The sequence below is a fragment of the Pinus tabuliformis genome, chromosome 1_1 (assembly GCF_031772625.1).
Source record: "Pinus tabuliformis cultivar Carrire ecotype Pingquan chromosome 1_1, CPIR1, whole genome shotgun sequence".
Taxonomy (NCBI): domain Eukaryota; kingdom Viridiplantae; phylum Streptophyta; class Pinopsida; order Pinales; family Pinaceae; genus Pinus; species Pinus tabuliformis.
The window spans coordinates 740,702,106-740,724,046 of NC_142297.1; the positions used below are offsets into that span (position 1 = coordinate 740,702,106).

General features: G+C 35.3%; 1 pseudogene; it reads right to left on the reverse strand.

Moving 5' to 3' along the window:
• Positions 1-1,237: 1,237 nt before the first annotated feature.
• Positions 1,238-21,680, reverse strand: LOC149216097 (protein RRC1-like; annotated as a pseudogene).
• Between the last annotated feature and the right edge of the window lie 261 nt (positions 21,681-21,941).

Genomic DNA, 21,941 nt, shown 5'->3' on the forward strand with positions numbered 1-21,941 from the left:
TTTCACAGGAGCACTACTATTGTGAAGAATATCAAAATCTAACATGAGCCTTGCAAATTTAGTTGGAATAGGCTCTCCTTTAGATTCAATTACTCTGTAAGTACCTCAACTACCTGCTATGCATGTAAGGTACGAATTAAGTTGTAAAGAAATAATGTTGTCAAAGTGCTTAACCAAGACACAACATAAAGCCCGCAGCTACATCATCATTATGACAATAATACCTCGTCAGTTGCATCGAAATTTTATAGAGAAAACCCCATTGCTTCTTTTATATGATTTCGCTCCAAGGTTAAAGCACGAAGCATGTCCTCAAATTCACTCAATGGTACAATTACATCAGACTACAAATCAAAAACAACGGGGCGGAAAGCTATTCAACTTCAAACTCAAATAAAATTGATGTTGACCCTCCAGAATATTTGGTGAAGTTTTACATTACTAAAAAGTCAACGGGTGTTAATGTCTCAAAAAGATTGAAATGACCTTTAATGAAGTATTAAAAGAAAACAATCCCAACAGATGATATGGTGCTACCCTGGTCCTTCTAGTAGCGTAAGTTGCAGTTGAGACTTTCTCATGCTCTCAATTCTTTGTACTTTGTTGTGGTAAATGTGGTGGTATCCACCTAGATTAAAACATATACAGTCAATAATATAAAATATCATTTCTTTCATCCAAAGTTGTGATGCATCATTTAAGTAAAACTAAAGATTGAGTCGATGTTCTATAGCTAATCCAGGTGAATCTAAACATAATTATTGCAAGATTGTCTAAAAATTGCAATGAAACTTTTTTGGAAGGTATTAGAAATCAGTTTTGAAGTCTACACATCCCATCAAGATTTTTTAACACATTAAAGAAGGCCCAAGTGTAAAAGAAAAAGATAGCCTTTAATAATAAATTCAAAATAATATATATGGTCATTAATATTGAAGTATCATTCTCTATATAAACTTTATATTGAAGGGTAACGTATAGGGTGTGTTTACTAATGACTATTATAATTATGGCTTGATTCTAAAATATTTAGTCTTGCGTATCAAACTGTTACACGCATTTTCATCTCTCAAATTCTCACCACTATATTTGCATTTAATCTCATTTTTGCAGAGTATATCACACTGGTTAAATCTAAAAAAGTTTCGTTTAGAAAGAGATTAAAATGCCTATAGTATTTATAGCCTTGAAAGCATTTAAATTGAAAAACATAAAAATGGAAGAAAGATGCTAGCAATCAAATACGCTCACTAACAATGACACCTGCAATCATCACAAAATTACAATTAAGGTCTTTAGTAGATTCCATGAAACGTGTCACTTAGTCTGGTGATAAGGAAAACGTATTTAAGATAATTCACTTCCATGACCTGTGAGTTCAGCAGAGAAAAAACATATAATATGGTAATAGTTATGCTCCACTACATAAACTCTGATGGTTTTAATACTCCTTTAGAAGGCTAGCCAGCTAAAGAACAAAACCCCGAGAAACATGGGGAGCTAATCATGATCATATGTGTGCATATTTTGGGCGTCTTGACAACTCATCAATAGAACCCCGAGAATCATGGGGAGCTAATCATGATCATATGTGTGCATATTTTGGGCGTCTTGACAACTCATCAATAGCATCTAATAAACGAGAGAATATAACAAACAACGCTTTCATATGTAAGGTTCTAAGGCATGCACATTAGAGTCAATTTATATTACATGAGAAATGAAACATTGATAGAAGTCACCTTCTATACTTTGAAACCGCCTTAGTATTCTTAGGGGACAACTTTGTATCAAACTGAATTTCAATAATGGAATTCTACATTAATCATGCAGGCTATAAAATATAACTTAAATCCAAAACCTCTAGGGAAAAGAAACATTTATTTAAACCTAAAATTGAAATAAATCTACCTACTTGTATAGAAATTACAACTCGAATAAAAATGCAGAGAGTATATATTAGCACTATAAGACATTAAAATAAATGACTATATTCTTCTACTCCTTTTATCCATATCTATATCCCTTTCCTTTTCCCTCTCTCTTTCTCTATCACGATCCCTATCCCTATCTCTTCCCTTGCCCCTCTCCCTATCTTTGTCCCTATCCCTATCATGATTTTCATGTTCTCTACTGTCGCTCCTCCCTCTCCCCCTTCTAGCATCAGAATCATGAAGCCTATCTCTATTACCATCTCTTTCACGATGAATAGAAACAGTATCAGGATCTCATTCCCCATCCCCATCAAAACCCTTCTCCTTATCCTCTCTTTCCCTGTCTTTACTTAATCTGTGTGAGGGACTCTTTCTATGGTTCCCATCACAAAGTAAAATAAGTAAGCCACAAAGATATTAATCATGTAGATACCAATTGTTATAAATATGACTTAAAATGAGCTGCAATTTCCAAGCACCAGAGACTTCATATGGAACCCACTTCAATCAAATGCAATCCAATAGATATACAATTTCATGCATTACCTTCCATGCAAGATGAATGCCTGTAGTATCCAGAATTTGATCTAGTGTCTTTATTAGTCACTGGATATATTAACCCATATTTAACTTCTAATCTCTTTCTATGGGAAGAGACTTTTCTTTCAATTTCTTCAGCATTCTTAGTGCCACGTTCTTCAAGAGACTCACGATACTCCATGAGTGAAATTACCTCTAATTATAGATTTTTCCTGATATTACACGTTTATAGTATCAAACCAAACAATATATATATATAAAGGAAAAAAATAAATTATCATCCTAGAGGCAAGGAGAATCACCTACGACCTTCATCCATTCCACTGTCATTAAGAGTAGAAGAAATGTCGTCCATTGTAATTTCTTGTTAATCTTGTTTCCCAGAACCCCAAATATGTCATCACTGCCAAAAGAAGAGTAATTCAAACCAAGTACCTTAAGCTCTACCTTGTCCTCTGTATCAATTCCACCATCCCCATGAGTCCACTTTGAAGCCAATAATATATGATGCGTTTTCATAAAATTTCCTATTTAAGGTTTTAGATCTAGTTGTGGTATTGATGACTTTGAGTTCCCCACCACACCAACTTTTTTTGGTAAATTTCCACTGCTAGAGGAATCCATTGATTCATGTTCCTGAGACTGTGACCATAAATATGATTCTTGTTGAACATTTTGCCTAGATCTCGACATATAGTCCTTATCATCATCAAGTATGGATTTTTTTTTCTTCACCTGTGCTCCACCTTCCCTCTCCAAATTTTAAATAATCATTAGTTTCACTTGCATGCTTCCCTCTGATTACAAAGTTATACCCATAACTGACATACTCATCTTGATCTTGGTTCTTATGCTTCTCTACTTCTAAGCTAAACAATCAGGAAACCATTACCTCCCTACCACCACGAATAGGTAAACCATTTTTTCTATGCTGTCTTTCAAGCTCCACAAGAGGAATACTAAAAAATTATCATGTCACTACTCCCTCTCCAATCGTCAGAGAAACATCTTGATTTGGACCAGATCCATCTATTACGTCTGTAAGATTGGCTTCAGAACTATCAAGGTCCTTCAACGGTGGTGCATCTTGTTGGGTCCCTATAATACTAGTGATTACCCCATTACTATTGTAGTTATACCCCCTATTTATATTGTTGTGCCCCTATTACCCCCATATTGTTATTTCTGTGCCCCATAGAATCCCTCTATTGTTATTTTTGTGGCTTATTATTATTATTGTTAGGTCGGCTGGATTATATTGTGACTCCTTAGACTCCTATATATAGAAAGGAGGTTTTGTCATTTGTATCATCCAAGAATTGTTCATTTATGTAATGTAAATGAGGTTGCCCCCTCGAAGAGGCTGAATTCTAAGGCGTGGATCTCTCTTTTCTATCTTTTTGTGAGCTGGTTTCATAACATTTGGTATCAGAGCTTTGGATTCTAGGGTTTCGCTGCTCCAAACAGGTCATCGTGGAATTTTCGCTATAACTTTTTTTCTGTGACGTTTCAGAAGTCGCAAAAAAAACCCATTTGAGAAGAATTGGCGTTGAACCTTGGGTCCGAATTTCAGAGCTTTTTGCGCGATATTTTCGGAGATATGATCTGAGGAAGTTGGCCCTTTTGCAGACTCCTGAATTACATTCAAAACAGGTGACCTGGGGAAAATCGTCATAACTCTCTCTCTGAGCATCGGATTGAAATTTCATAATAAGGTACAGAAAGAGGACGGACTGTAGTTTCTTGTATATGTGTTTCAGATTCAAAAGTTGAAACAGTGACTCGTGGCACGTCGTACAAGTTCGCTCTACTGAACTAGTCTAAAAGCAAGTCACTGTGGGAGATTTCACATAACTCTTCCTTGGAGAATCCAATTTGGCTCAGACTTGTGGCATTGGAAAGAGGACGCAGAAGGCTACTACAGGTAGCAATTTCAGAATTGGATGATCCGAAATTACAGAGATACATCAGATTCAATATCAGGCTTCTACAAAGTGAAAAAAGGTGTGTAGTTTTTTTTTTTATTTTTGCATAAGCTTGGTTTGAAGGAATTCAAAGGGCATAGTAAAGCATTATTATCGGTAACTGATGCCCCGAGGAAAGAAAATGCAAACACCTAGTAAGGAACCTGAAAGCTCTAGCATGACTCATGAAGAAGAGGAAGAAATGCTACATGATATATCAAAATTACAAGAACAAGTGCAACAAATGTCCCTTGCACAAAAGAGAACAGAATCTAAGATGGATGGTCTAAAGAAAGAAGTAGAAGCTAAGATGGATGGTTTAAAGAAAGGTGTGGAAGCTAAGATGGATGACTTGAAGATAGATTTGAAGACAGACATGGACGAATTGAAGATAAATATGAATAAGTTGCTACAAGAAATGGTCACTAATGGTGAAAGGGTAGTAAAGGAAACTCATGATGAGAACAAAAGAAATGTTAATCATGATTCCATAGACTCTAATGTTGGATCGAAGACTCACCATGTTCCAAAAATCGATATGAGGAAGTTTGATGGCAAGGATCCCGCCACATGGATATTACAGATGGAGCAATTCTTCGATCTCAATAATGTGCAAAACACACAAAAGGTACGTATGGCAACTTTATATTTGGAACCAAATCAGTTTGTATGGTATCAATGGCTTTGTTCTCGTAAACAATTTATCACTTGGGCAATTTTTACGGAAGAATTGATAGCACATTATGAGGATACAAAAAGCAACACTTTTTTTAGCCAATTGATAAGTCTCAAACAAAAGGGTTCAATAATGGAGCACATTGAGGAGTTCCAAAAATTGAACATAAGGGTAAAAGATATTCCAGAGGAGCATAGGATTGATGTGTTCATAGGGTCTTTAAAGGATAATATCCAACATGATGTGCGCCTTTGGGAACCTGATTCATTAGAGAAGGCATTCAGGTTAGCAAGAAAAATGGAAAGCAAAATTATGGCAACTAGGAAGCATACCATTCACAACTATAAAGACGGAAGTGTTGTTGCCCATAGTCTTCCACAACCTACAAGGTTGACACCACAACAATTGGAAGAAAAAAGAGCAAAAGGGCTTTGTTACAATTGTGATAGCAAATACACAAAAGGTCATAAGTGTGCTGAGAAGAAATTATTCTACATAGATTGTGAAGAGGAAGAAGAAAAGGAGCAAGAAAGGTCAAAAGAAGAGGATATATTCCAGGAACAAAGCCTAGATGAAGAACAAATAAATCCGACCATATCTTGTAATGCATTGGCAGGAATTACCACTCCTCAAACCATCAAGATAGAAGGACAAATCAAGAAGAAAAAGGTAATAGTGTTGATTGATTCAGGAAGCACCCACAATTTTATTCATTGTAGGGTAGCAAAAGAATTGAATTGCTTCCTATATCCAGCACCAGAGTGTCAAGTGATGATTGCAAATGGAGGAACAATAAATTGTTCTGGAAAGTGCCATAATATCAAGCTATCCATGGGAGAATATGTATTGACTAGCCCAATGCTTTCCATTCCAATGGGAGGTGCTGATGTTGTACTAGGAGTCCAATGGCTACAATCCTTGGGTACAATAGCTTTTAATTTTCAAGAACTTTTCATGAAATTTTCTGTGGAAGGAAAGGAAGTTGAATTAAGGGGTATTGCAGGGAAACCAGGAAAGATAATCAGCTCTAATGGCATGACAAAGCTTCTAAAAAAGGAGCAAAGAGGTGTAATTGCACAATTATGTTCGCTAGATGTTTCCACATTGGAATCATCTATTTCTCCAGATCTCCAAAAAGTCCTGGACAATCATTCCAAGGTATTTGAGACTCCCAAAGGTCTCCCACCTATGCGTGATCATGATCATGCTATTCATCTGATTCCAGGAAGTGTTCCTCCAAACATCAGGCCGTACAGATATCCCTATGTCCAAAAAAGTGAAATTGAACGTATGGTTGCAGAAATGCTAGAGGCTGGTATAATTCAACCGAGTCAAAGTTCTTTCTCAGCTCCAGTAGTATTGGTGCACAAGAAGGATGGATCATGGCGCATGTGTCCAGATTATAGGGAGCTCAACAAGCTCACTATTAAAGATAAGTTCCCCATTCCTGTTATTGATGAATTACTGGATGAATTGCATGGATCAATTTACTTCACCAAGTTGGATCTTCGTTCGGGATATCATCAAATCAGAATGAAGATTGAAGACATTCCGAAAACAGCATTTAGAACTCATGAGGGTCATTATGAATTTTTGGTCATGCCTTTTGGCCTTACCAATGCACCTTCAACATTTCAAGGTTTGATGAATTCAATTTTCAAACCATTCCTTAGAAAATTTGTGTTAGTATTTTTTGATGATATACTAATCTACAACAAGTCTTGGAAGGATCATGTTGAACATGTTGACAGGGTGCTACAACTATTGGAGGAGAAACAATTATATGCAAAAAGATCCAAATGTTTCTTTGGAGTCCAGGAGGTGGAATATTTGGGTCATATTGTATCTCATGAAGGAGTTAAGGTAGACCCTAGCAAAATTAAAGCCATTAAGGAATGGAAAATCCCCACATCCATAAAGCATCTGCGAGGATTTCTTGGGTTGACAGGGTATTATCGCAAGTTTGTTAAGAATTATGGGAGAATAGCAGCACCTCTAACAACATTATTGAAGAAAGATTCATTTTCATGGACTCGGAAGCAACAAAGGCCTTTGAACATCTTAAAGAGGCAATGTGCCAAGCACCGGTCTTAGCTACACCGGACTTCACAAAAACCTTTATTGTGGAATGTGATGCTTCAGGAAATGGAATTGGTGCTGTTCTAATGCAAGATGAAAGACCCATTGCTTTTGAAAGTCGTCCAATCAAGGGAAAGTTTTTAAGCAAAGCTATTTATGAGAAGGAAATGTTGGCAATACTCCATGCACTTAAGAAATGGCGACCCTACCTAATGGGAAGACACTTCAAGGTAAAAACGGATCATGATAGCCTTAAATACTTTTTAGAACAAAGATTATCCTCTGAAGAGCAACAAAAGTGGGTCACAAAGATGTTGGGTTATGACTTTGAAATCATCTACAAAAAAGGGAAGCAAAATGTGGTGGCAGATGCACTCTCAAGAAAGGATGAGGATGTGGAAGCATTGTTGTGTGCCATTTCTATTATCCAACCAGATTGGATAAACGAAGCAAGGGAGGAATGGAAGAATGACGAAGAAGTGTGGGCACTTATTCGAAAGCTACAACAAGATTCCAGTACTTCTGATACATTTAGCTGGCAAAATGATTCGTTATGGTACAAAGATCGCTTATACCTCTGTAAGAATTCCCAGCTAAAACAAAAGATTCTTATGGAATTGCACACTTCTCCCTTAGGAGGGCACTCAGGATTTTTAAAAACTTACCACAGGGTTAAGAAGGAATTTTTTTGGGATGGCCTTAAATCAGATATTCAAAAGTTTGTGGCAGAATGTTTGGTTTGCCAGCAAAATAAAGTTGAAACAATTAAGACACCAGGTCTATTACAACCTTTATCCATTCCAAGCCAACGTTGGGAGGAGGTTTCAATGGATTTTATCACAGGTTTACCCAAGTCTGAGGGAAAGAGTGTCATCATGGTGGTAGTTGACAGACTTACCAAGTATGCACACTTTTGTGCATTATCACATCCATTTAAAGCCAGTACAGTTTCTACTGCATTTATGGAAACAGTTCAAAAGCTACATGGAAACCCAAAGATTATTGTAAGTGACAGAGATCCCATTTTCACTGGAAATTTTTGGACAGAATTATTTTCTTGTCTTGGTACTCAGTTAGCTCATAGCTCATCTTATCATCCTCAATCTGATGGGCAAACTGAGATAGTAAACAAATGTTTGGAAGGATATCTTCGTTGCTTTGTATCTGATAAACAGACACAATGGGTCAAATGGTTGCCTCTGGCTGAATGGTGGTATAACACTTCCTTCCATACAGCAACAAAAATGACCCCATTTATGGCACTTTATGGGTATCAACCACCATCCATCACATCATATTTAAGAGAAAATTCTAAGGTTCAGGCAGTGGAACATCACATCGAACATCAACAACAAGTCCTCCAACTCTTAAAGGATAACCTCGTGTTGGCACAAAATAGAATGAAACAACAGGCAGATCAACATCGCAGTGAAAGAAGTTTTGATGTAGGTGATTGGGTATTCCTACGGCTACAACCATATAAGCAAATGTCCCTAAAGCAAGCTAAGAAGGATAATAAATTATCACCAAAGTATTATGGTCCGTACAAGGTGTTGGAAAAGATTGGTACTATGGCATACAAATTGGAGCTTCCTGCAGCTTCTCGATTGCACCCAGTTTTCCATGTTTCATGTTTAAAGAAGGTTATAGGTGACAAGCTCCCAATTCAAACAATATTGCCAGAACTTGACGAGGAAGGAAAAATTATATTGGAACCGGAAGCAATCACAGAAACAAGAACTCGACAGCTACGAAATCGATCAATTTCAGAGTATCTTATCAAGTGGAAGAACTTATCCGCTGAAGATTCCACATGGGAGGATGAGAATTTTATGCAGAAGTATCCAGAACTGCTCAAGCGTTGAGGACAACACTTTTTTGAAGGAGAGGGGCATGTTGGGTCCCTATAATACTAGTGATTACCCCATTACTATTGTAGTTATACCCCCTATTTATATTGTTGTGCCCCTATTACCCCCATATTGTTATTTCTGTGCCCCATAGAATCCCTCTATTGTTATTTTTGTGGCTTATTATTATTATTGTTAGGTCGGCTGGATTATATTGTGACTCCTTAGACTCCTATATATAGAAAGGAGGTTTTGTCATTTGTATCATCCAAGAATTGTTCATTTATGTAATGTAAAGGAGGTTGCCCCCTCGAAGAGGCTGAATTCTAAGGCGTGGATCTCTCTTTTCTATCTTTTTGTGAGCTGGTTTCATAACACATCTCCACATATTGAATGAAAAGGAGGGACACCCGAATTTCCAGATCGAAGAAAGAAAAATATCAGTCCGTTATCATACAAATCTAAAATGAGAAACCAGTCTGACCAAACTTGGAGAGCTTTAATCACTCTCCCACTCAAATATTTTGCAGTAATCCGACTAGTGATGTTTTGGTATAAGTCATTATATATTTCCATAATATCAGGTAGTGTTGCTTCAAACTTTTTCCTATATGCAGAAGAAGTTCTCATAGGAGCACTACTATTGTGAAGAATATCAGAAACTAACACGAGCCTTGAAACTTTAGTTGGAATGGGCATCTCCTTTAGAGTCAAAGACTCTGTAAGTACCTCAAATACCTCGCCAGCTGCATCGACATTGTTTAGAGAAAACTCTACTGCTTCTTTTATCTTATTTCTCTCCAAGTTTAAAGCACGGAGAATTTCCTCAAATTCATCTTTTTGGCCCTCTGTTAAAGTGCATTCCCGATCCTCTCTCCTAGCCCTTCTAGTAGCTTAAGTTGCATTTGAGTATTTCTCATGCTCATGCGCGTGTTCAAATTTAATCAAGCGAGTGGGGGAACTTAGATGTATTACGAATTGATAAACAAGATTGTTGTGGAAATATGTCTATAAGAGTTATTGCTTGTAGTGAAAGCTACATATTTTTTTCATAAGCATGAAACAAATCATGTTACAAATATTTGAGGGAGGGATTGCTTTAAAAATTCAAGTTTTAGCATACCTTTAGGATGGTTTAGTTCCTATGGAATCATAAAGGACTTAAATATTGATTGTATGCAGGCCAACAAAAATAACTGTATGCTAAACTGGAGCAATCAAAGCTACAGGTACAATGTTGAGATTTGGATTTGAAAATCCTTTGGACTATATAAGTTTTCAAGTAATTTCTGGAAAGGACAAACCATAGTCTTTTAATTGTAGACCCAAGATATTCTTGATTGTTTTCATAAAATTAGAAAACATGGAGAATCTGAATCTCAGTGCAAGTTAAAGGCACTTGATCTTCATACATGCTTTGTTTTCATCATTATTATCCTCAACATGTTCTATTATTTAGAGTGAGATTTTGTGAATTGGCATACGTGTTTTCCCACATTTTTGTTTTTATATCCCACACAATTGGAATCTTGCTACATTTGGCCTCCTCTACTTCCCTAGTCTACATGTTTTAAAGAGGGTACAAAACACTAATGATATGTTATTTTACCATAAGTTCTTCTCATTTTTTGGATGGATTATGTGGAAATTTTATGCATGCCAATTATGTGGCAGGAAACAATGTTCCATTATTCTTTTTTATCATCTCCTATTTCTGAGTTAGCATGCTTCTATTGTACTAGTTCATTATGCCTATGTCATGTAAAGATAGATTTGAGTGGGTTTTACTTTTGATTTCCACTATAGTCAACAACTGAATATAGATGTGTTGTGTGTAGGTTGGATGATGGGATGACACACTTTGATTTGCACGAGTTCTCTCTTTTTCATATACTATCACAAGTGCACAAATACAAACTCACTTTTTTTTTTACCTGGATAAGCAAATGATGGCAGCTTTGTATTTTGTAGTGATAAGGATAACTATGTATTAGAGCTAGACCTTAATCCATTCAATTCATCCTTTCCTTACCCAACACGACCATCTCCTATCAGTAACAGAGTTCAATTTTTGAACTCACATTTTCCTTCATTACTATTTCATGATAAAGAAAGCATGTAGCCATTGTTGGATTTCCTTCGAGCACACAAATAACACAATCATGCCATTTTTCTTTCCTTGGTTAATATATTGCATCATTGTGTTTGATAGTTAATTCATTATCATTCTATGCACAATAAATCTCTATCAAATAGCAGAGAAAGATGACTCAACTGTTTTAGAGATATATAATAGGAATTAATTAAAAATTCACAGGGCTATTTCGGTTCTCATATTTCTATTTCACTTCTTTAGAGAAAACTGTATATTCAAATACCAACTCAACTCAAATAAAACTAAAATAGAGAATCGTAATTATGAAGATGTTTCCCTCTCCATACCTTGCAGTGACATTATTTTTTTAATTATAGTTGAATTACACTCATAATAACCTGGATTTGTATATTTGTTTTTGCACCGAATTGACATCATGGTAAACATACAAATATCCCATTAAATATGACATAAAAATGATTCAAATAAACCCACCTTTAGTCCAAGCATGTGGCAGAGTAATTTCTGAGGTGTGAAGTTTTATTAGAGGCATTGTTTGTTCGTTTGTTTTGGTTAGAAAAGGGCAGGTGACACGAAATGTGATTGGAAAAAGGGTGGGGAGACAATGTAGAGATCACGTCTTGGATATGATTCATTTGTTGTTTGAGATCCTTCAGGCACTTGAACCATCGAATTTGGAAATGTGTCTAGTAGGTATTCCTATGGTTTTTAATGTTGTGATTCTTTCACCTCATGGTTATTTTGGGAAAGCAATTTTTTTAGAATTGCAATGTCCATTCCATGATATCCTCTCTTTATTGTTTGATTATATTTTGAATGTTTATTTTGATTTTTCTTTGTATTTTAACTATGAAATTTAAAATACTTGGTACCATGTCCATTTAAACAACAACCAAATCTTGAAGGTGAAACTAATATTACATGATATTGATTGAAATCCTTTTGATTGTTTTGTGTTGAAAGATTTTCATGACTATTAGAAAAGTTTACTTTCATGTTGTTATTTGAGCACGTGTTTTTTATATACTTGACCAAATTCATGTGTTAGAGAACAAAATGTTGTTTCGAATAAAACGACAAGGATTGGACACCACACCTCATATTATTTGCTTTCACAAGTTATTTACAACTTGAGCTTTTTAGCATGTAACTTAGTTGGAATGATTGTGCCTAAGATTTCGTTGAAGTTTGAATACTAATTTACTAAGGTGTTCTTTTCTATGGCGACGTTTATTTGTTTCTACAGGTCTTCTGGCCACTATCACTCAACGTAAGAAAAATTGTTCGAGTTTCTTGCTTTTATGGGGACAAATGGATTTAACATTGTTGATATTGAGGTATATATATCATATAAATCCTTTATAGTCTACTTTAGTTTATATTCTAGTGTTCATCGTCTTTCATATGTTACACTTTGCAGTGCATCTTCTTTTGTTTTCAGAAAAGGAACTCAATATTGATGGTAAGGAGCAGGATTTGAAGAAAGAGGAGAACACTAACACTAGAGTGACAAATGAAAAAAGAGAGAGAAGAAAACCGGTCTAGTGATAGCCTTCTAGCTAACATCCCGCATAAGGACACACATAGAGACTAATGTTCAAGTCTTCAGAATTGGTGAATTCACCTGCAATGACTTCACAACACATGATAATGTTTTGTAGTGATGAAAAAACATTTCATGTGTAAATTGTAGTCGAACTAATGTTAAGTTGGAAACTCATGTTGTAATAATTGACATTCAATATAACATAATTTATGTGGTTGAAATTATTTATAGTTGCACTTGATATTGTTTAGTATTTTAATTAACATGTGTAACTTTGCATTTTTATATTAGATGAACTAGTGCACATTGTATGACATTCTTTTTTTAATTTAGTCGCAAAATCATACTAATTAATTTATGTTGATTAATAATGAACATATAAAATCAATCTAAAACTACTAAATTAATGGTTTATATTGATTAATGATCAACATAAATAAAATGAATATACGATTAAATTAGTTGTTTATAATGATTGTTAATGAAAATAAATAATATGGATATAAACTACTAAATTAGTCATTTATATAATGAATATGAAACTACCAAAAAGATATAAATGACTATTGCATATCATTAATTTGTGACTACAAATTACAACTAAATTTTGCATATATACGACTATTAGTAGCTAATTTACAATATCTTATAACATGACAAAAATTTAGTCATATTTTTGGTCACTAATTGGTTTCAAATGACATCTAAAATTTGCATATATATGACTATTAGTAGCTAATTTACAGTATCTTATAACATGACCAACATTTTGGTCATATTTCTTTGGTCATTAATTGGTTTTGTCGGATGATCATATAGTAATATATTTTGTTGTATATTTGGTCATTAATTGTGGAAATTAATGACTAAATTAATGATCAAATTTATGACTAAATATACTACTAGATGATAAAATTGAGACAACCAATTAATGACTAAACTAAAAATGACTAAAAGTTGGTTGCGTTATACGATACTGTAAATTAGCTACTACTGATCACCGACTGAAAAATGGTCATTTATATGAAAATTTTAGTCATTGTTTTAGTAAGTAATTAGCCATTTTGTACTAGTGGTCCATCATTTTCCTGAGTGGGGGTTTTACTTTATAAAACACAAGAGTCTTCTTTAGAGAAAAGCATTGTAGCAACTTGTTGTGAACTTCTTTGTCTGACCCCATTACCTTCTAGTAACCAGACCCCATTAATTTGCAAGGCCGAGTGAATTACATATTATGTCCAGGAACGAAGAAGAACGATTGTCTCTCCGCAACATCATTAGAAAAACCTACAAGATAACTACGTCAATTTATATTGTGAATAGTTCTTTTCAAATTCAATGCATGGAAGAAACAAAATTGAAGAGGAAAAAAAGAATAATATGAACAAGATGAAACTTTTGTAATAATTAATTGTGTTGGAAATAGTAATTACTACCGCATGCAGTGTAGTTAATATCAAGAGTGTGAGTTAATTTGAGGTCAATCTATATTTGGAAATGCTAAATTTAGTGTGAGTTTGCATGATGAAGTTAGTCAAAAAGAGTTTCAGTTGAGTCATTAGTTAGAAAGAATAAATACCCCACATTGGGTTGAATTGTAACCAATCAAATTATGTGTTAATACTAAGAGTAGCTTGTATTGTTTTGTGCGAGTGAAATTTGTGCCTTACCTTCTTTGCCTTTCCATCAAATTGGTATCAGAGTTGAGATCAAGTTGAAAGATCTAAGAGAAAGCTCATGTCAATAGCTGCAATCTATGTGAGAATAGATTTATTTTATTTTATTTGAAAAGCGTTGTAGTAACTCACTCAAAAATTACAAATCCATGTTATAACACTAGTGAGGAGCAGGGGAAGTCGCTTCACACCTACAAACGTATAACATTGGTGAAGAGAGGGAAACCCTGTTACACCTCAAAACTTATAATACTGGTGAGGAGAGGGGAAACACGAGCCTCTGTATAACGTAAGGTATATTATCCTGAATAAAATGTTTTAAAGGGCTATAGCCATAAACGCTGTAAAAGTTTTAACATTAGAGCGGGTTTGAAATTTGAAAGTTTTTAAATAAATTCAAAGCTTCATTTAAGAGTTTGAGCCCTTGTTATGAAGTTTAAAAACTTTGAAGCATTTATCAGGAATTTTTTTCTTAAAGAGTTTGAGTCGTTGTTATGAAGTTTAAAAGGTTTTTGGTTTTTCTTTTTTCTTAAAGAGTTTGACTGATATTAAAAAAGTTAAAAATAAAAATATTATATTAAAAAATAAAAATAAAAGGGTTTGATGAAGGGCTTATTATTCATCAGGCCAATACAAAACCTCGGCAATAGAAGTGTCCCTCTAAATCCAAATATGGTTTTGATACCAAATGAAGAAAATTTAACCAGAGAGATAGTTAAAATATTTACCGCAGAGATAAAATTACTGAGAATAAAAGAATTAACGCATGAACAATAATAACACATAAACACAAATGTGTCCTAGAAAAACCGCAACTTTAGGCAAAACCCACCATGATAAAATTTCATTATCCTTGGCCAAAACCATGGCCACCCAGCCAAGTGAGCCTTCACCACTCATCTCCCTTGCCTGCATTACAATGAAGTCTTTCTAGCCTTTTATAAGATCCATTACATGCAATACCACGGGTAGAAACCATGGGTACACAATCCAATGTGCTCCAAAACCATCACTGTGTAACCAAGTCAACCTTGACTCAAACCCCGAGCCATTTTCACCTAACATTCCCCCCTTAAATTTGACTTGGAGTTCTTTCACTAAATCTATCCAACCTTGTCAAGTGAGTCAACCCAACCCTGCTCACTTTGGCCCTTACCCCCCTCAAATTTTAATACTCAGGTATCAGTTAACCCTAGCATCCCCCCTATCGCCTAGGTCTAACTCAGACTTTACCAGTGATTACCCAGGGGTACATGTGCCATACCAGGTCTTGAAGCCAAAATAAATCTGATAACAAATATTATTCATCGGGCCAATACAAACCCTTGGCAATAGAAGCATCCCTCTAAAGCCAAATATGAGTTTGATACCAAATGAAGAAAATTTAACCAGAGAGATAGTTAAAATATTTATCGTAGAGATAAAATTACTGAGAATAAAATCATTAACACAGCAACAATAATAACACATAAACACAAATGTGTCCTGGGAAAAACCCCAACTTCGAGTGAAACCCACCATAATAAAATTTCATTATCCTTGGCCAAAACCATGGCCACCTGACCAAGTGAGCCTTCACCGCTCACCTCCCTTGCCTACCTTACAATGAAGTCTTTCCATCATTTTATAGGATCCATTACATGAAATACCATGGGTACACAATACCATGTGCCCCAAAACCATCACTATGTAACCAAGTGAGCCTTGACTAAAACCTCGAGTCAATTTTACCTAAAAGGGATTATTTAAAAAGTTTTTTTAAGGTGTTTTTTATATTAAAAACCCAAGTTACATGGGACGAAAAGGTTTGAAAATGTGCCTAAATAGTTGTTTATAAAGGAATAAAACGAGCTTCTATTAAAGGTTTGGAGATAAATTTAAAAAGAAAGAGTGCATGGTATTAAAAAAAAGGGGTTTTTTTTTTTAAATAGAGTTTAGGGTTTTGCAAAGGGTCATTTGTCTACAAACATTTTCTAGTTTTTCAAGCATGATAGTGTTTTGGGTTTAGATAAATCCCTCTATGTACGTGAATATAGTGATGGTTCTTCCTTAAGGGCGCACATATTAAAAATCATTTTTTTTTCGGGGGCGATATCGAAGGAAGCCTCATGCAATAAGGAAAGTAAATAAAGGGCAAAGAAAGACAACAGTCATGGGTCGCAAAGTGAGACTAAAATATATCAAATGAAGAAATAGAAAGGAAGAGGAAGATATCGTCTCTATGTTTAGAGAGGTTGATGTTGTAGCCAAGAACCCAAGAAGTCTAGAAGAATACAGAAGAGAAATCGAGGTTGATTGGTGTAGTGTGGATATGCTACCACCTCTTATGTTTACTGGTAAAAGTTTTTATTTTTGGGTTGTCAAAATGAAAACTTTTATTTGAGGTAAATAGTTAATTGAGTATCAGTCTAATAACCCATATGATGAAGTATGTGATGCTTTAGTATTGGATTTTATAAAATAGGCATTGAATGAGAAGTTTCTGTGAAAAGTAGTAAACATTACATCTTCCAAGGAAGTGTGGAAGATCCTGGAGGTAGAATTTGGTACAAAGTAAAGTGGTAAACACTTTGTGTCACAATCTGTTGAAGAATCAATAGAGAAGTCAACCGCAGATCTAAGAGTAGATGAGAAAGACTCTAGGAGACAATAGCATTGGGATTATTTGATCTTGTTGAATAAAGGCAACATCTTATATTATTTGTGGTGACATATTAATTTGATACCAACATTTTCTTTCTCCCGACAACAATGCATTTTCTATGGACAAGCAATTTATATTTACAAATGAAATGGTTTTTAGGGTTTTATGCCCCAATCTGGGCAATATTATGTATATTAAATGCTCAATGTTATCAATGGAAAACATTCTCATAGCTCCATTTGTTTTTTATGGTGCCTTGATTTTTTTCTCACAGCTACAGTTGTAACAACATATGAATTTATGCAATGTTAGCCTTGTATGAATATTGGTACTATCTTCCTGAAAGCAGCGTGGAATGATAATGCATTTATCTCTTTGGAGTGTTGGTGGAATGATAATGCATTTATCTCTCTCTTCAGTTCAAGCGAAGATTCTCCTCTCTAGATGAGGATCTTAGCATTGCAAAGCTAAAACGCTTCATTGATTGCAGCAACATGACCGGTAGGAGAATGGGCGTCATTAGAGATATAAGTGCCAGCATACAACAATACCCAGTGTACAAAAAATGCAACATACACCAAATGAATTTTTCATCACTATTCTGTGCATCCTACAACAAATGGAGCACTCATCATTATTCATTTAGTGTTTGGTAGTATATACCTTAGCAGATTACCTATGCATATGAAATATTACATCAAATTCCAATGCAAGTATTATATATACCTCGAATTTGAAATGGAATGGAAGAAGTATTACCTATGCATTCGACTTATGTGTTTGCTCCAACGATATTACATGCCTTCAACGTTAGATTAATTTATAAATTTTATGGATGGAAATGTGACTAATATTTTTTTTGTACAAAATTTCCTATATTTTGAATTTTACTCTATTTGTCGAGTTTCACCGACTCTATAACCAAGTTTTGATGCATCACTGGGTTTTGACAAGCCCCGAACTGGCAACCTTTTTGCTGAGTTTGAGTAGCACAACCTTCATTGCAATTTCAGTAATCAACCTCAAACAATTCCAAGTGGGTCAAGTGAACTAGAAGCAGATACCACGCAGATTAAATAATTGAGATAATAACGCATAAAATGACATTCACAAACTGCATAGTTGTCGATGGGAATGTGTAAATGATGTTGCACCTTGGTATTACAATATATTACAAGAAACATTAATACCAACGTTCAATATTATGGAGCAACCTATTATTTATTTATTATAGAGAAACCTATTTATTTGGAGCAATGTATTATCTCTCTTGCCACAAGTTTATTTAAAGAACTTTATTATTTTTCTTAGTTATTATTTGCAACAATATTATTCATACATTAGACAACAATGGCATCCCTATTGGAGAGCAACAAGAAATATGGCAACATGTTCAAATATATTGCATTTGAAGGGTCTACAATGGAGCAACATCCGCATTCACAGTGCATTAATACTTGGAAGTAATATTGGATATGATTTTATGGGTTGAGTGTTATTATGAACTATCATTATCTGTCTTAAAACCCTTGCAATTGATGTCAAAGGGGGAGGTAACAAAGGTATATATATATATATATTTGGAAGCAGAGGTATTTTGTGTTGCCATCAATGCCAAAGGGGGAGAATGTTGGTAATGTTGGCATTGATGTCATTTATCACATGAATGTTGAATGTTGAATTGGGGATAATTTATGCTTGAATGCAAAAGGCTGAAAGTGATGTGAAATGCAAAGGCTGAAAATTAAATGTGAAGTGCAAAGGTTGAACATTGTTAAAATGGGACATTACAAAAGCATATATATATATATATATATATATATATATATATATATATATATATATATATATGTTTTTTACTGAATAAAAAATGTAGGCAATAGCAGAAAATATGATTTGTCTCTTGTAATTATTACTAATTGAGTTGTTTTAATTCAAATCTATTTTATGTTACAAATTATTTTTTTAGAACTGTAAGTAAAGAGACAAGACTGTGAGAAGTTTTTGGAAGTCCAAGAGACAATGCTTCATTTCATATTCTTGCAAAGAATACAAACAACCAAGATTGCTTCCTTATAAAATATACAATGTGGAATGGTAAAAGTTTTTTTTTTTTTTTTAAGAAACAATCTGCATAAGAAAGTGGATGAGGAGCAAGAGAAGAGATACAAAGTGAAAGGGAGAAGTAGTGCAGCAGTAGACTTGACAACAAAACTATAAATGAGGTAACCAACATATGTTACATGATGTTGTGATTCAGAGATTTCTGTCCCTTTCTATGTTGCAACTTGAAGAGGAACATGTTGTAGCCTGTTGAGGTAGGAGCCTCATGTGGGTTCTAGCCTGTAGAAAACTTGTGGGAGTTGGAGCTTCCCTTGAGGTAGAAGCCTACAAAAATCTAATGTAATAAGGAGTAGCAGCTTGCCTTCATATCACTTTTAGACTAAAATTCATGGTTTTCTCCCTTCAGAGTTTCCACTTATATATGGTATCTTCATGTGTTTATTCTTGAATGTTGTGTGAATGTTTTGAATTCTTGATAAATAAATCTACAATTTTCTCTCTTTGACACCTGCAAAAGGAATTCAATAATAATTGAGCACAAACATAAACCATTAACAACATAAGAAGAAGATTAAGTTGAGGAAAAGTAAATAATTTTGAATTATTGATTCACCCCTCCCCCCCCCAAGTAATTCCCAATCATAAATATCAGGAAAATGATAATTTTCATGGAAATATTATCTAAAATTTTCCAAAATATTAATGTTCCAGCTACCTCCATCAAAGATATATAGAGAGCTTCATGTCTTCCAATTGAAATTGTTTAGGTAGGTTATGATTACTTCAGTATTTTAAAAATATTATATATATTTTATTATGTTAGATTTATAAAAAAATTAGGTTAAATAAAATTAACATATATTGAATCATCTTGTATGACTCTTTTTGTGTTAATGGTCAACTCTTTTGTTAACGCCTAAGGCATATATCAACCACATTTATTAATGTGGTTGTGCTAGTGTGTGTGTGTGTGTGTGTGTGTGTGTGTATATATATATATATATATATATATATATATATATATATATATATATATATATATATATATATATATATATATATATATAAAATTCAACATTCTATTCATTCAAAAAAAAGATATACATCCAATACTTCAAAAAGCATGTGGTCTCACCCCGACCGGGTTTGTTGACCAAAGTCTGCAGAAGGTGGAAAAAATACAAAAAAGATGCCAATAATAGTGTCCACAAATGAGAGGGCCATAAGCTCCAATAGAAAAACAAAACATAAAGAAAACCAAAGGACATACTAGACGTCAGAGGTGACAGAAGCTGGGTTATTTGGAGCATTTCCTGGAGGAGGCAAAGGATGGAAGTTGCATTGAATGTGCCCTTTGAAGTGTGCCATCTAATTCTCCAGCTTTTCCACTTTCTCCACTAGATGGTTTTGTCCCCGCTAGACTACCACCACTCGCTCCCTGACTTGGCACTGGAAGTAATGCATGCGATCCAATATTGCCATCAACTGGTTGTGCTTTTCCCGATTGGTTCATTATGCCACATCTACCCAATCCATCAAGGATTGGATTAGGCCTCGACAGTTTTCCAAGTAGCAGTGTTGCAATCCTTGTGGGTCTGGGGCATCACATTGGCCATCTTTTTGAGATGCATGAGCTCTCTAGTGCCCACCACCCCTCCAAGAGCTAAGAGTCTGAGTACTGCTACAAGTACGAGATTTCTTCATGTCGCCATTATTGTCACATTGAGTCAACTGCCCCTGACTCCTGCCACCTCCTTAAGAGGTCTTGCGTCGACCACCAAGAAGTACCTACACCTCGAGCCCTACCCACCGGTTTTCTCTCGCTTGTATCCACCATGATTTCCACTGCAAGGGCCTCCTCTGCGACGAGGATAAGGGCGCATCTACCACCACCTAAGCACACCCAATTCGACCAGGGGTACTGCCCCTTTTGCTAAATTGAATTGTTGCCCACCCGTCCACCAGACAGAACTCAAGGTTCCCCACCTGCTCCAATGCATGATGGTAGCTGCATCGCTCCACTCGTTAGTCCATCCAGAACGAGTTCAAGGAGAAGGTGGAATGCGGAGTAGATTGTCCCCATCCTGCATAACCCAGATATAATTGTGCCAACTGTGAAACAGGGTCACTCTCTTGGAGCCCGGGGAGTCCGCTCGAATGTCTCCACAATCACCACATTTACATTCCCCGCCACACCAGTCACTCCACTGTACAGAGCCAGCTACCAGGACGATGACCGTCCTCCAGAAGCTTGGCGCCTCCCAATCGCCTCCCTCACAATGGCACTGCTGACATTTACATAGACACTCCTTAACCCGAATGAACCAGAAATAACATTTTCCTTCACACAACAATTGCCAACCCAATCTGGCCCTGCAAATTCCAAGAAAAATAAGGAGTTGGACTTCGTTGTATGCAACAAACCACAATTCCCCGAAGAAAATCAAGAAATCACCAATTATATCATGCCTTTGATGCCTCTTTCATCATCACGAAAGAGGCTAAGTATAGTTCCATCACCAAACCTGAGCACTGAAACGAAATCCCGACACCTTCCTCATCCAGCTTATCAACACGTTATCGCTCCCCATTTCCAATGCAACGTAAAGACTCGCACGTCTGAAATCTAAGGCTTTTGTACGCCATTCTCTCCGCCGTATAAGAAGAGGGGACTAGGAGGTACGACCCTCCTTGATGACCCATTTGTCACTCCTCATGGGGCCCGACAGCCACGTTAGTCTCGGGTCTCACCCCCATCGGGGAGGTTATGCTAGTATATATTATAATATAAGAAATTTTATATTATATTAAAGTTAATAATATTATATTAATCCAAAATTAATAAATTTAAT